General features: G+C 37.2%; 1 protein-coding gene across 6 annotated transcripts in view; it reads right to left on the bottom strand.

Moving 5' to 3' along the window:
• The window catches only part of FRS2 (fibroblast growth factor receptor substrate 2), an 89,678-nt gene extending 79,284 nt beyond the window's left edge, over positions 1-10,394 (bottom strand). For all 6 annotated transcript variants that reach the window (XM_023520736.1, XM_023520726.1, XM_023520735.1 and 3 more), the window contains exon 1: positions 10,242-10,394. The gene's annotated coding sequence lies outside the window, so the exon portion shown is untranslated. The remainder of the gene's footprint in view (positions 1-10,241) is intronic.
• Positions 10,395-13,525: the final 3,131 nt, after the last annotated feature.

Here is a 13,525-nt window from a genome sequence, read left to right as displayed (position 1 = left end):
TATAAAACACTTAAATCAGATAGCAACTCATGTCTGTTATTTATTCAACAGTCCAAGGTACTGACAATGTAACAAGCAAACAAGTGAACAAGACACAGACCATGCCTTAAGTTTACAGACTGTCTAGTAACTTAAAAGGCAACTGGAATCTTAAGAAAAGCAGGGTCTGAATTTCAATGCTACATCTTATTAACTATGTCTCTGAGTCTTAGTTTCCAGAACTATAATTAGATACTGTTGTCATGAAGATTAAAATATCATAAAACATTAATATGGATGGCTAACTAAAAAGCAATATACAATATAAGGTATATTATTACTGTACTTAGCTTTTCATTAAGAAAAAACAAAACACTAAGATACCTCCCTGCAGATTGCTTATTAGTTTCAAGGGAAAAAATAGTAACTATGTAAGTGAATAAACCAGGTAATACCTTGACCAAAATTAAATCACTAATGAGGGGCAAATGGACATTATGTATATCCAGATGTGATACTCTGAGAGGGCCAAGACACTTGTGTAGTAGTGACTAAAGATAAATAACCTGAATCAAATCACAAGGCAAATCAAAACAAACCCAAATTGAAAATCTGACCTGTATTCTCCAACTGCATGAAAGACAAAGGAAGGCTAAGGTACAATTCCTAATTAAAGGAGACTAAAGAGAAATGGCAACCAAATACATGGTCAAATTGACAAAATTGTAATATAAAGTGTAGAGTATCAATGATAAATTTCTAGAATTTAATAAGGGTACTGTGATTACATAAGAGAATATCCTTATTCTTTGGTAATACATCTTGAAGTATAAAAAGGTAAAAAGGCATGCAATCTAGTCTTCAATGGTTCACAAAAATAAATGTGTATGCCATAAGACAAATATGGCAAAGTGTTAAAAATTGGTGAATATGGGTAAAAGGTATAGAAGCATCTATTGTATCATTCCTGCAACTTTTCTATAAGTATGAAACTACTACAAAATAAAATGTTTAAGAAAACAAGATACTTACCTCTAGGAGTTCACTTCTAAGCTCTAAGCAATAAAATTTTAATGTACTGTTGAAAAGCACTGCAAAATCAACACAGGTAAGTTCTAACAAACTTTACAGTCAAATTACTAAACAGACAAGAAACCATGGCACCATCAGCAAAAGCCAGCAAAACAAACAGCAGAATGATATCTGCAAAGATATTGGAAATATCAGATACAAATATATAAAATAAATATATTTAATAGATTTTTAAGAAAATCTTGAGCACATGATCAATAAAATGACTAATACTGCAAAAAAAGCTTAAAGCAGTCTTAAAAAGGAACTAAATGAAACTGAACAAAAATTATAATACATAAAATATTTAAAAACTCAATGACTATGCTACAACATTATGTTAAGTGAAATAAGACAAAGGACAAATATTGCATGATCTACTTATATGAGGTACCTAAAATAGTCAAATTCACAGAGACATACAATAAAAGAGTTGCTAAGGACTGGTGGAGGGGAGGAAAGAGAATTACTGCTTAATAGGTACAGATATGTTTGTGAAGATTAAAAAAGCTCTAAAGATGAATAATGGTGATGGCTGTACAACCATATGAATGTACTTAATGCCACCAAACTGTACACTTTAAAATACTTAAAATAATAAATTCTATTTATGTACATTTTACATATAAAAAATGTATAGTTAAAATAAAGTGAAAAAATAACTTAAAAAATTCAATAAACTAGTTGAACACAGCTGAACCAAGAATTAACTGGATTTTCTTCCTAATTACCCAGAACAATACAGAAAGATAAATGAAAAAGGTTAAGAGGCATGGAGGGCAGAGCAAGAATATCTAACATACTTCGAATAAAGTTCCAGATAGAAAATATGGAAGATAAAATTCGAGGAGAAAATTGGCCAAAAGTTCTCCAAAATTGTTGAAAGACACCAATTTTCAGATTCCAAATCCTGGTGAATTCCAAACGTGATACATAAAAAGAAATTAACTTCTAGACATACCAAAATGAAAGGGCAGAACACCAAGAACGAAGAAAAGATTCAAAAACTACTACTTGTAATGAAACAAAGATACCTATAAGGAAATGACAATTACATAGATAACAGATTTTCAACAGGAGTAAAAGCCAGAAAAGAAGAAAGTTAAATAATGAACAAAGAAAAAAATAACTGCTAGCACAGAATGCACTCAGAAAAGCCATCTTCAGGAATGAGAGTAAGAGATATTTTCAAACAAATGAAAAGTGTTCTAACAGCAGACCATCACTAGAGAAAATTCTAAAGGATATATTTCAAGCAGAGAGAAAATGATCTCAGATCCCAGACAGGAGATCTAAGATGCAAAGAGAAATGATAAGCAAAGACACCTATAAATAGACAGGCATATCAAAGCAACAATAATATCTAATTTTGGGGAGACAGGGAGAATTAAAATAAAGGAAAATTAGAATTTAAATTCCAAACTTGGTGAGAGAAATGAAAAAATTTTAAATACATTAAAATTTTTTAAAAAGCAAGGGAACGATTAACACAAAATTCAGACGGTTATTTAGGAAGTATGTCAGAGAACACAACTGGTGAGTATAAAGGGGCTTCAAAGATGTTGTGTTCTATTTTCTAAGCTAGTTAGTGTTACATGGTAGTTCGTTTTATAATTATTTAAACTGTACATTTTTATACTGTATATTTTTTGCAATAAAAGTAAATTTAAGAAATCAACACAGAAGAAATCAAATGACTAGTGATCACTCCCTTAAAAATCCAGAATACTTCATAAAACTTTTTTTTTAAACTGAAACAATAAAGATTCATTGTTTCATTCAACACTTATCAAGTGCCTAATTTTTGCCTGTAACTGCACTGAGGGGTGGCATGAAGATTTCTAACCTCTCCTCTCCCTCTTGCCTTCCTAACCCTAGTGAGCTACAATGTGTAATACATGTGGCTATTCACATTTAAACTAATTAAAATTAAATAAAATTTAAAATTTAGTTCCTCTGTAACAGGACACATTTTAAGTGCTCAGTATATGAAAATCACTACATTGACTAGCAGATATAGAACATTTACATAATTGCAGAAAGGTCTATTAGACAGTGCTGCTATAGTTTTATAACACTAGAAATATATTAATAATTGAATAACCTTAAATATAAAAGTAATAACATCTTTAAATTGATTAAAACTCCTTTTAAAGTCATTTTATTTCTATGAAACTCCTTTATTTCTATGAAACGGTTCTACATTAGTATTTTTTAAAGTTTGCTGTTTGTTAAAATATAAAGTGTCAGGAATTGTTCATCATCCCCTACATTCCACCAAAACCATCAGAACAAAGGATTTTTTTAATGAGCCAAAATTAAATAGCTAAGCACAGTGCTAAATTATAATACAAACCATGCCATAGGAATACAAAAATCTACAGGATGAACATATCATCCCTTCTTGAGGGGCACCAATTTTAGTTGACAGGTCTTTAAAACATGGTTTACATACATATAAAATAGCAAAGTGCAAAATTCATATGAATTTTTAAAAATAAAATCCTGTAGGCATCATGAAATGTTCTACTTATGTAACCGCAGAAACAGATCAAACTGGGCATCCTATCCTGTTTCTAACAAGACCCGGAACCAAAGTTTAAACCTTAAATACATCACTCACAAGTGATACTTGTGAACCTTTAATTGCTCCCTCCACCACACCACAGTACCAAGGGACTGGGACATGAACAGAACCTGAACAGAGAACCCTTTCAGAAGCAGAGTCCGGTCTGTTATCCAGGAAGATTGGTGCTAAAACTCCTTAAATCTGGCCCCGAACCCAGGACCTGGGAGACAGATTTGAGCCTTGTCTCCTGTCTCCTTACCAGTAGACCTCCCAATAAAAGCTTTTTTTTGCTCAAAAGCCGGTGCCATAGTATTGGCTTCTATGCTCGTTGGGCAGCAAGGCCTTGTTTGGTAACACTTACAGCAGGGCACTTTGGGCTGTATCGCTAGACTTCTGGGCACACTACTCATTTCTGCCATTAGGAGCACTTTGTAGAAAAATTTTAAGCCAGGTTTAAAAAATGAATCCTACATAATTTTTTTTTTTACCAGAAACGAATATATAGATAAAACTCTATAAAACAATAACATCCTTATTATCAAAAGCAGTAAACCTCCCATTTTCTTTAAAAGTGAAAGAGGGCCTAAGCTATTTCAACCTAACATGAACATTTTGCTTTAGGCATTCTAACATACATTTATATATATTTATATAGCACTCCTAATTTTTTAAAATTACCTAACCAAAAACAATCAAACAAAACTAATGTTAAGCCTTAATTTAACAGTCACCTAGGCTAGGTTTGACCTTAACTCCCCTCATCCCACCAACACGCACTCTAAGTGAACCAGGGAGTCAATAAGCTTCTTATCCAGACAACTGAATGTAATTTAAAGAAACGTTTACGCTAATAATTGGTTTGTGTCCCCCCAAGAGGACTTCTGTGGCTCCACTTACATAACCCATTGTGCAAAGTGCTGAACTATTCTTTCTCTATAAAGTATTTTGAGTGCTGATATTTGTACAAGGTTTACTTGCTATATTAAATAAAAAAGATTTCTCGCTGGAACTTCAAGGATCTTTCCTACGAAAGAGGTGAAAAGGAAAGCCAATTTCTACTACTTCACTATGTCAAAGGCGAGCTATTTATCTTGTTGGCTAATCAACACAGTAATGACTTACAGCAGCACCCCCAGCAGCCCCCACAGCGCACCAGTTTCCTCCTAGGACTCTGACTGAGAAACAGCCTTAAATAAGTAATTTGGAGCAACTTGTCTGAACTCAACTGAAAACAATCTGCACTGCTCTTTGAAATGTGCTATAAGTATTAATGTAAAACTTGACAAAATTCAATTCAATGGTGGTGAGAAACACAATACAGCCCCTGCAGGGTATTATAAGGGCAGAATGTACCACAAACCTAACTTGAATATGCATAAGTATGTTGGATGAGTACTCTCCCAACCTCCTGGTTCTATTTAAGCCAAGATTATCAGATTTCGCAGAACCATAATCTTAAAAAAAAAAAAAAAAAATTTGAGGGACCAGTATAGAGTTGCCACCTTTAATTCTGCCAAGGACATTTAAAAAGAAAATAATTACCATCAACATTATTTCATAAAAGATTATGCTTTACACTAAAATGGTAAAAGATCATTTTAGAAAAAATATCTTTTAGCGACTAACTCCCACTTGGAAAAATAAAACGACAGTAGGACATGCCAATTATTAACCTATTCAATAATGAGGAACTAGAGGTTTGGAGGGGTTTAGGGACTCTCCCAAGGTCACAGACCAAGAATTTTGACACAGATCTGTCTAATACCAGAGTCAGAGTTCCTAACCATTATATTAAGTTTCCGCTAATATTCTTCCAATGCTATAAAGGTCCACCCTAAGCCAGTCACCTTTGTGACCAATGACAACCGAGGAATTTCCAAGACAGCTGGCAGGAGTGAGAGGTGTACTCTCTGGCCATCATTCAGACTGAAGCTAAATGGAACTCCTGACCTTTGCCTCATTAATACCAGGCTCACTGCAACTAAGCCAACCAGCCCAGACAAAGCACACACAAAATCCCCTGCCTCCAACAAAACTGACGTAGGGCTCTTAGGACATTCCCAAGTGCCTGTGAAATACTGAAAAACATATTCCTAAAAAACAAAATGAATGTACTAATTTCAAGAAGGAAAAAACATTTCCTTGGTAACTAAGTCTAAAATTAATAAACCTGCCCTCAAAAAGTTGTAATTCTAAGCCTCATTCTGCAAACTATTACAATCTTTTACATATTCGTATACAGATTCCCCCTATTTAATATATAAACAAAAAGCCACACAAAATTCTATAAATCTATAGTTCTTAGTTTCCAAATTAAAACATGTAGTTTTTATATATGTGTTATATGACAGTTAAAAGTATCTTATTCTATCCCTCTAAGACAGAAACTACTCATGTTAATCAAAAGTACCTAGTTAGAAGAAAAATACATAATTAAATAATTTCATATGAAAGGCACTATTAGCAGCCAGTATTAATTAGAGGTTCTTGACATTAAAACCAAAACTTAAAGTTACACACATAAATAAATAGTATTGTTTATCAGAGACTTGCTTCGAAACCCTCACATATGATTTACCAGCAAATGTCTGAAAGAAACAAGCAAACAGCTCTTAAGTAACCAAAGTCTGACAGTCTGGACAAAATGATTCTGATATAGTTCAAGCTCCCTGAAATATGTCAATGACAGCAGAATATTCTTGCTAGCACTGGAAGAAAATTTTATTCCCAATTGGATTTTCAATGATCACATTCTTTCTACCCCACCAGAATCCGCAATAAGAGGGAGCAGTAATCAATTATTTACCCACTATATAATCTTTTTAGTATCTTTTCACTGTTTTAAACAGACACCATCTAAAATAAAGGGGTTTTTTTTTTCCTTTCCCCTATAAACTCTCCCTTGATTCTTTCATCTCCGTATACAGATTCAAGGAGTAGATCTATTTGTATTATTGTTTACACCCATGTTTAATACATGCCTATCACTGCCCTCTTGCATGAGCTACAAATCCACATTTCCAAAAGCCTCTGGGCACTTCCAGTGTTTGGCAAGTATACAAAAAACATACTCAATATATTCAAAACTAATCTCATTAAGTATTTCCTTGCCCATATTTCTAGTAATGGCACCCACCATCACTATCATCTACACTTAAAATCAGAGTAATTTTCAACTTTCACTTCCTCCAAACCTTTCCCAACAATCCCTTCTCTCATCTACTTACTAAATCACCCCAATGCTATTATGCTTGCCTAGTATTTACACTACAGCTGACTCTTGAGCAACATGGGGGTTAGGGGCACCAACCTCCCACACGGTCCAAAATCCACGAATAACTTGTTACTCCCCAAAAACTTAACTAATATCCTACTGTTGACAGAAGCCTTACCAATAACATAAACAGTCGATTAACATATATTTTGTATGTTATATGTATTTTATGCTATATTCTTACAATAAACTTGAGAAACGTTATTTTAAAAAATCATAAGGAAAATACATTTGCAGTACTGTACATAATTAAAGGAAAAAAACCGCACGAGTGGCCCTGCACAGTTCCAACCTGCATTATTCAAGGGTCAACTCTATATTGAAAGTTAGCTTTCTACAAATCATTCTACACACACTATTAGACCTTAGTAGTTTCTCATTAACTCCCAAATGTTGAACTCCTAAATACAGCATCTAAACATGTTTCAGCTCCTAATTAAATTTCAAACCTCCTCTTATTCCCAAAAATGAACGCTACATTTTAGGTAATTTGGTCCACTTAACTTTTCTGAGTACACAATGAACTCTCCCACCTCCACACTTCTGCTCACATCATTCCTTTTATTCGAAAAGCCTTCTTCACCCATCTACTCCCAATTTCTCAATTTTTGTCTTAGAAAAGTCTTACCCTCTTAAATGCTGAACTCAGGTTACCAATTTATTGGGAGGTAACATGATGTAGTGGAAACACACAGGTTTTGGCACTAGGCAGATCTGGATTCAAGTCAGGATTCAGTTACCTGGAGCTACATAGTTGCAGCAAGTTACTTAACATATTTGCACACAAGAGTCCTCATTAAGAAAGATGCTTATATATTGTGAAGCTTAGAAAATGTATGTTAACACAATCAGCAGAGAGCCCGGTGCTAAATGCTCAATAAATAATAGCTTCAGAGCTAACTTCATAAATATGCTCAATAAATAATAGCTTCAGAGCTAACTTCGTAAGTATTAGTAAGTATTATTACTATATCTCCACCATTACTCTAGCAAAAAATGAACCCATTTTCCTTTAGTACAACTCCAACCTTTAGGTCAAACCACTCATGTCATATTTACATATATTTCTTTATGTTGTAGATTTTTTATACAAAATATTACATTCCTTTCTAGATTTCAAATTCCTAATGACCAAAGACTTAATCTTTGTATCCTAAAAAGCCTGAATGTTTTTCATAAAGTACGCACCACCACTTCCAATTAGAAAAAGTTCTGAATATGACTGAACAATATTATTCACCTCTTCATGATTTCTGACACGCTGTAGAAAATTACTGCCAAAATATGAATCTTAATTATAAGGGTTATCATCTTTATTTGCTCCTACATCATTGCCTAACAGCAAATGTTCAATATCTGTTGAACTGACTAGAATAATATAACTTACAATGCAAATGTGTAATATCTACTGAACTGACTTGAATATAATAAAATTTACAATGCCTAAGGGTATCTGATTTTCCCCAAGTACCCTTTTCTGCTGTTACAATTCTTGAAATATTTCCCTTCAAAATATGTTAATTACTATCAGTACAGATCCATAACCATATCTAACTTGACTCTTTTTCCAGAGTCTCTCAATTCCAATATTTCAACCATGTGCTCTAAACAATTAACCATTTCAAATGGCTAAGAATTTACGGTAAGTTTCCATCTAAACGTAAATTTCAGGCAACTAATCTTCCCTCCACAATCTTTTCCAGGGACTCTTTGCCTCTTGAAGATTAACAACCCTGAAATAAATTTTCTTTTGCATAGGAGAGCTCACTGAACTTGTCATTTCAGTCTCTTTTCCCTAATTCATGATATCACCTCCCCTGCCTGAGGTGGGAGGAGGATGAGATAAATACCCAAAAAACTAAAGTATGTCCTATTATAAGCACAAGATGAGAAGTGCAGGAAAGTGTCACTGGTTTCACAAAGGTGGTTTGTGTACACTTTACACTGCAAACACAATGGTCACCTACTGATAGTCATAATCTGCAGTAACGGCATTCCCTTATAATCATGGCTGAAATATCATTATTAAGTGTGGAAAACCTTTATTTCCTACGAACCCTTCAGCAGTAGTTTAGTACCTATAATCCGTTCACTAAAAATATCTACATTATTTTTAATATCTAAGAAACTCTCAATTTATCCAAGGTAAACACTTCATGAGTTTTATACATATACATATACATATATACACATATATATGTATGTGTGTGTATATATATATATATATATATAGAGAGAGAGAGAGAGAGAGAGAGAGAGAGAGAGAGAGAGAGAGAGAGAAATAGACAGATAGATAGATAGATAGATAGAGAGAGAGAGAGAGAGAGAGAGAGAGAGAGAGAACAAATCACCTCTGCCCACCTGTGTGAACCTCTGCATTGCAGCAACAGCTGTAACCGTATAAGGAACCATTCGGGAGTTACTGCGAACAATTTTTTTAAAAGTTAAGAAAATGACAGTTCCAAATATGAAGGTATACAAACTTCGGGGAACAGGAAGTCTAATAATACTCCAATCCTCTGCAATCAATTCGCGCAACAACCGCAAACTGAACTCATCATACAACTGTGAATTCAGATAGCCACAGGAATTAGGAATACAGATTAGAGAATAGCATCATTTTTCACATCTGCAAGAAAATAAGGAAACTTGTCTGAACCACTGGTTTTCCTCAAGCAAGTTGTTTGTTTTAAGGTGATTTCAACAAGAGCTTGAGCAAGCTTTCCAGTGAGTAAAGATCATAGGAGGCGCGCTGGTGCCACACTGACCTACGTATCCTGAATCGGTCCTGGGCGCAGTCCAAATGGATTCCGGACAATCCCTAAACGCGTCTAGATGAAACGCTTTGCAAAAGGTCCCCGGCATCTACTCACGCAACGCCCCGCCCTGGGACCGAGGAGACAACACCCCTGAGACCCGGGCTAATTACTGAGCCCGAAGACAGACCCAGAAAACGCGAAAGTCGGGAACTGGAGACCAAGATTGAGTCTCGTGTCCCGGTTCCCAGCCCCACGTCGGACAGAGAAAACCAAATCCCAAAAGCAGCGCAAAGATTTGGAGAAGCAGAAAAGAGGGGGTTGGATGGACCGTGGCCCAGCCCATCCCCACTCTCAAGTCCCAACAGCAACAACAGCTCCGGGAACCCCCTCCCCAACTCCGCCCCGCCCACCCCCTGGCCCCGCCGCCCGCTCCTTCCCTCCCCGCGGGTTCGGCAAAGACCGCCGCGGTCGACAACCCGCTTCCCCGAACCGCGACAACCCAGCCTGCAACCCGGAGCGGGCAGGGGCCCGAGAGCACCAGCCCCGACGCGGCCCGCGGCCGTCTCAGTCCGCTCCTCCGGCCACTCACCATCGGCCCGGACACTGGTAGGGGTCAGGGCACGGGTCGGCGGGCGCGAACCCCCGGGCTGCGATCCGGGCAGGAGCCCCTACTCCGAGCCGATGGAACCTCTGCGGCTGTGTCTACAAGGCCTCTCTCCGGCCCGAACCTTGGAAAAGCACTTCCGGGGGAGAGGAGGAGGGAAGGGTTTTGGCACCGGAACTGCTCGTGGGCTGGAGCTGCCCGGGCCTCCCAGGCGGGGCGGGGCGGGGCGGGGCCTCTCCCGTCCGGCTCCCACAAATTCGCACCCTGGGCGGGTCTATAACCCTTTCTGGCCCCGGCCCTCCCGCTTCCCACCCCTCCCGCCCAGGCTAACGCTGCTTTTTGAGTTGTGCCATTCCAGCTACCTAATTTTACAGACGAGGAAACCTAGGCTCGGAGAATTTAGGTGCCTAGGGTGCGGGTCCAGCGTATACTCTGGCCTCCCGTCTCTCTCCGGTATTCTCTCCACTCCAATCCGCATTTTAAAAAAATAATGATAGTTAACATTTATTGAACGCTTACTACGTTGTCGGCACCGTATTAAGTACTTCGGGTGTTTAATTCAGTTGACCATCCCCAAGTCTCTTGAGATTGGTGCTATTATGTACATCTTGAAGAGGAGGAAAGCAGTCACATACCAAACCCAACACCACAAACGCTGGCTCTTGATTTTAACTCGTGTGTATAAATCTCATACACCCCTTAACAAGATTTTTAACTCTTTAAGTACAGGGACCAAATTATGTTCTTATAGTCCATCATCACTTGGAACTTCCGCAGAGGCCAAGAGCTGGAAGCTCTGGAATCTTATTGTCTGAATCCTGTTATTTACTTTACTTCTTCACCGTGGGCAAGTTGCTTTACCTCTCTAAGCCTCAGTTTCCTCATTTGTAATATATTTGATATGTATTGTATATATACATAGATAATCATCTCTGGCTTGTAGTAGGAATTCAAAAGGAAAATGATAAACACTTCAATGTATCTAATAGCATGATAAACACTTCAATGTATCTAATAGCAATGCAGGACTGAGTAAAGGTCAACAATTCTCATAATTCTCATTATCACTAGGACCATTATCACTAGGACCAATTTCTCTTCCAGTGGAGTCGCTCTGGCAAGGGGTAATTTGGAAAACTGGATTAACAATAGGCAATAGAAAAGGTTAGTTAAGGAAATAAAGAGAAGAGGTTTTTGCAATGGGAAAAATGAAGGTAGGTGAGCTAAAGAATGTCCTGAGGCCAACCTGGATACCTGTACACTGTGAGCCAAGACAATATTAGGACCCAAAGGGTAAGTTGCCAGGCTGGGAAAGGGGGATGAGGTTAGGAGGCAGGAAGGGATGCCTCAAAATCAGGAAGGCACCAAACATCTGAGGTAGACTCTATATCAGGCCAGATACAGGAGAGTATAAAGCGTCTTAGCATGCATAGTATCTGCAAAACAAATTTACAAGCATCTCTTAAAACTGTGGGGGAGGAAGAGTTTTAAAATTTTCTACTTAAAAAGGCAGGGAAAATGGAAATAGTTCAGAACCTGTTATAAATTTAAGATGCAAACAATGCCTTTGTTCTTGGCTTTATTTACAGCTCTATATTATTTATGTTTGTGGTCACAGAAGTGTTTGTAAATACTTTCTTAATACCCAAATTTAAGCAGCCTTTCGAACTTTGGAGTGTGAAGAAGTAAAAAACAGAGCCTGGATTGGCAGGACTCACTAACTTCTCTTACCACCAAGGGTTTAGAAGGAGAGAGAGGAATTCTGAATCTCAGAAGTTATCAAACTCCCTGCGAGACAAAAGTGCTGGAAGTTTGTCATTGAACCTGGTCATCTAACTAGTAAATGGTGCAGTCAGAATCTGAATGTGAGTCTGTCTCCTCAGATGCTTTACCCGCTATGCCTGTGGTTCTCAAACTTAAGAATGCATCAGAATCACCTGGAGGTCTTAGTAAAATACAGATTGCAGGGCCTTACCCCCAGAATTATACTTTACCATGCTAGTGCTTCTCTGAGGTCTGGTCCCTGGACTAGCAGCATCAACATCATCTGTGAACTCGTTACAAATGCAAATTATTAGGCCCCATTCCAGACCTTGTGAATCAGAAACCCTGGAGTGGGGTCCAGAAATCTTTGTTTTAACAGGTCTTCTAGGTGATTCTGGTACATTCTCAAGTTTTAGAACCACTGCACTCTATCTCGTCTTCTACATATTTCTTTTTTTCAAATTGTCCCCAACATGAAGAACTCTACTGAAGCAAAAGTTCTTCCATTGAATTAAATGACGTAGTGAAACATTTTTATTCATGGTTTGCCCTCAGTGGGAGATGAGGCTAGAAAAAAATTAGTATTAATGTAGGACTCTTTATTACTTTAAATTTGTACCAAAATTTAATCAGATAATACTAGGTTGGGGTAGAACTAATCTTCTTTGAGAACTATTCCGTGCTAGGACTTAATGTGCATTTTCTAAATTAATCTTCACTATACTCCTATGAAGTTTTACAGTCTTAATTTTACAGAAGAGAAAAACTGATGCTTAGATGAAGTAATTGACTTAAGGCCACATTCTTATTAAGGGGCAGAAAGCAGTATTGTTCAAACAAAGATCCCTCTAATTCCAAAACTCATAATTTTTCCACTTCGTGGCAAGAGCTTGGAGAACCAAATTCCAGTGTGGGCTCCACCACCCCAACTATGCAACACTGAGTAAACGATTTAATCTCTATTTCTATTTCTTCATCTATAAATAATGTTATCATAAATCTGCCCCTCCCACACTGGAATGTTAGAACAAATGAGGAAATAAAAATGTAAGCGCTTTGAGCTTTTGGAAGAAAAACAGTAAAAAGGCAAGTTATTATAGTATTGTATGTTTAGCAAAGTATTGCTATGTGAGCCTGAGCCTTTTCTTGTTATTGTCTAAGTTATACATAAGAGGTTCAAAAGCTATACTTAGTGTCAAAGAAAAAGTCGCTTGACTTCATCTGTCAGTGTCTCCTGGAGGCTAAAGAAGATGACAGAGGATTTCATGTAGCTTTTTGCAAAATTACAGGGAATCTTTCACCAGGTTCATAGGCTCCAAGTTGTTGCCCAATGGCTGACCCATCTTCATCCTAGAGATGTTTCCTCCAAACCCTTTTCCCCATTATAAGCACCCCTCCACCCTCCTGCCTCTACTCCCTAGATGAAGACTTAAAATTCCTCTTTATTATGTAGAAGGTTTTAGCTTTCAATCCTCCTCTCCGACCAGACTCCAGGCCTGTGTTTA

The sequence above is a fragment of the Pteropus vampyrus genome, unplaced genomic scaffold (assembly GCF_000151845.1).
Source record: "Pteropus vampyrus isolate Shadow unplaced genomic scaffold, Pvam_2.0 Scaffold9, whole genome shotgun sequence".
Lineage (NCBI taxonomy): Eukaryota > Metazoa > Chordata > Mammalia > Chiroptera > Pteropodidae > Pteropus > Pteropus vampyrus.
This window is presented reverse-complemented; position numbering and strand designations above follow the sequence as displayed.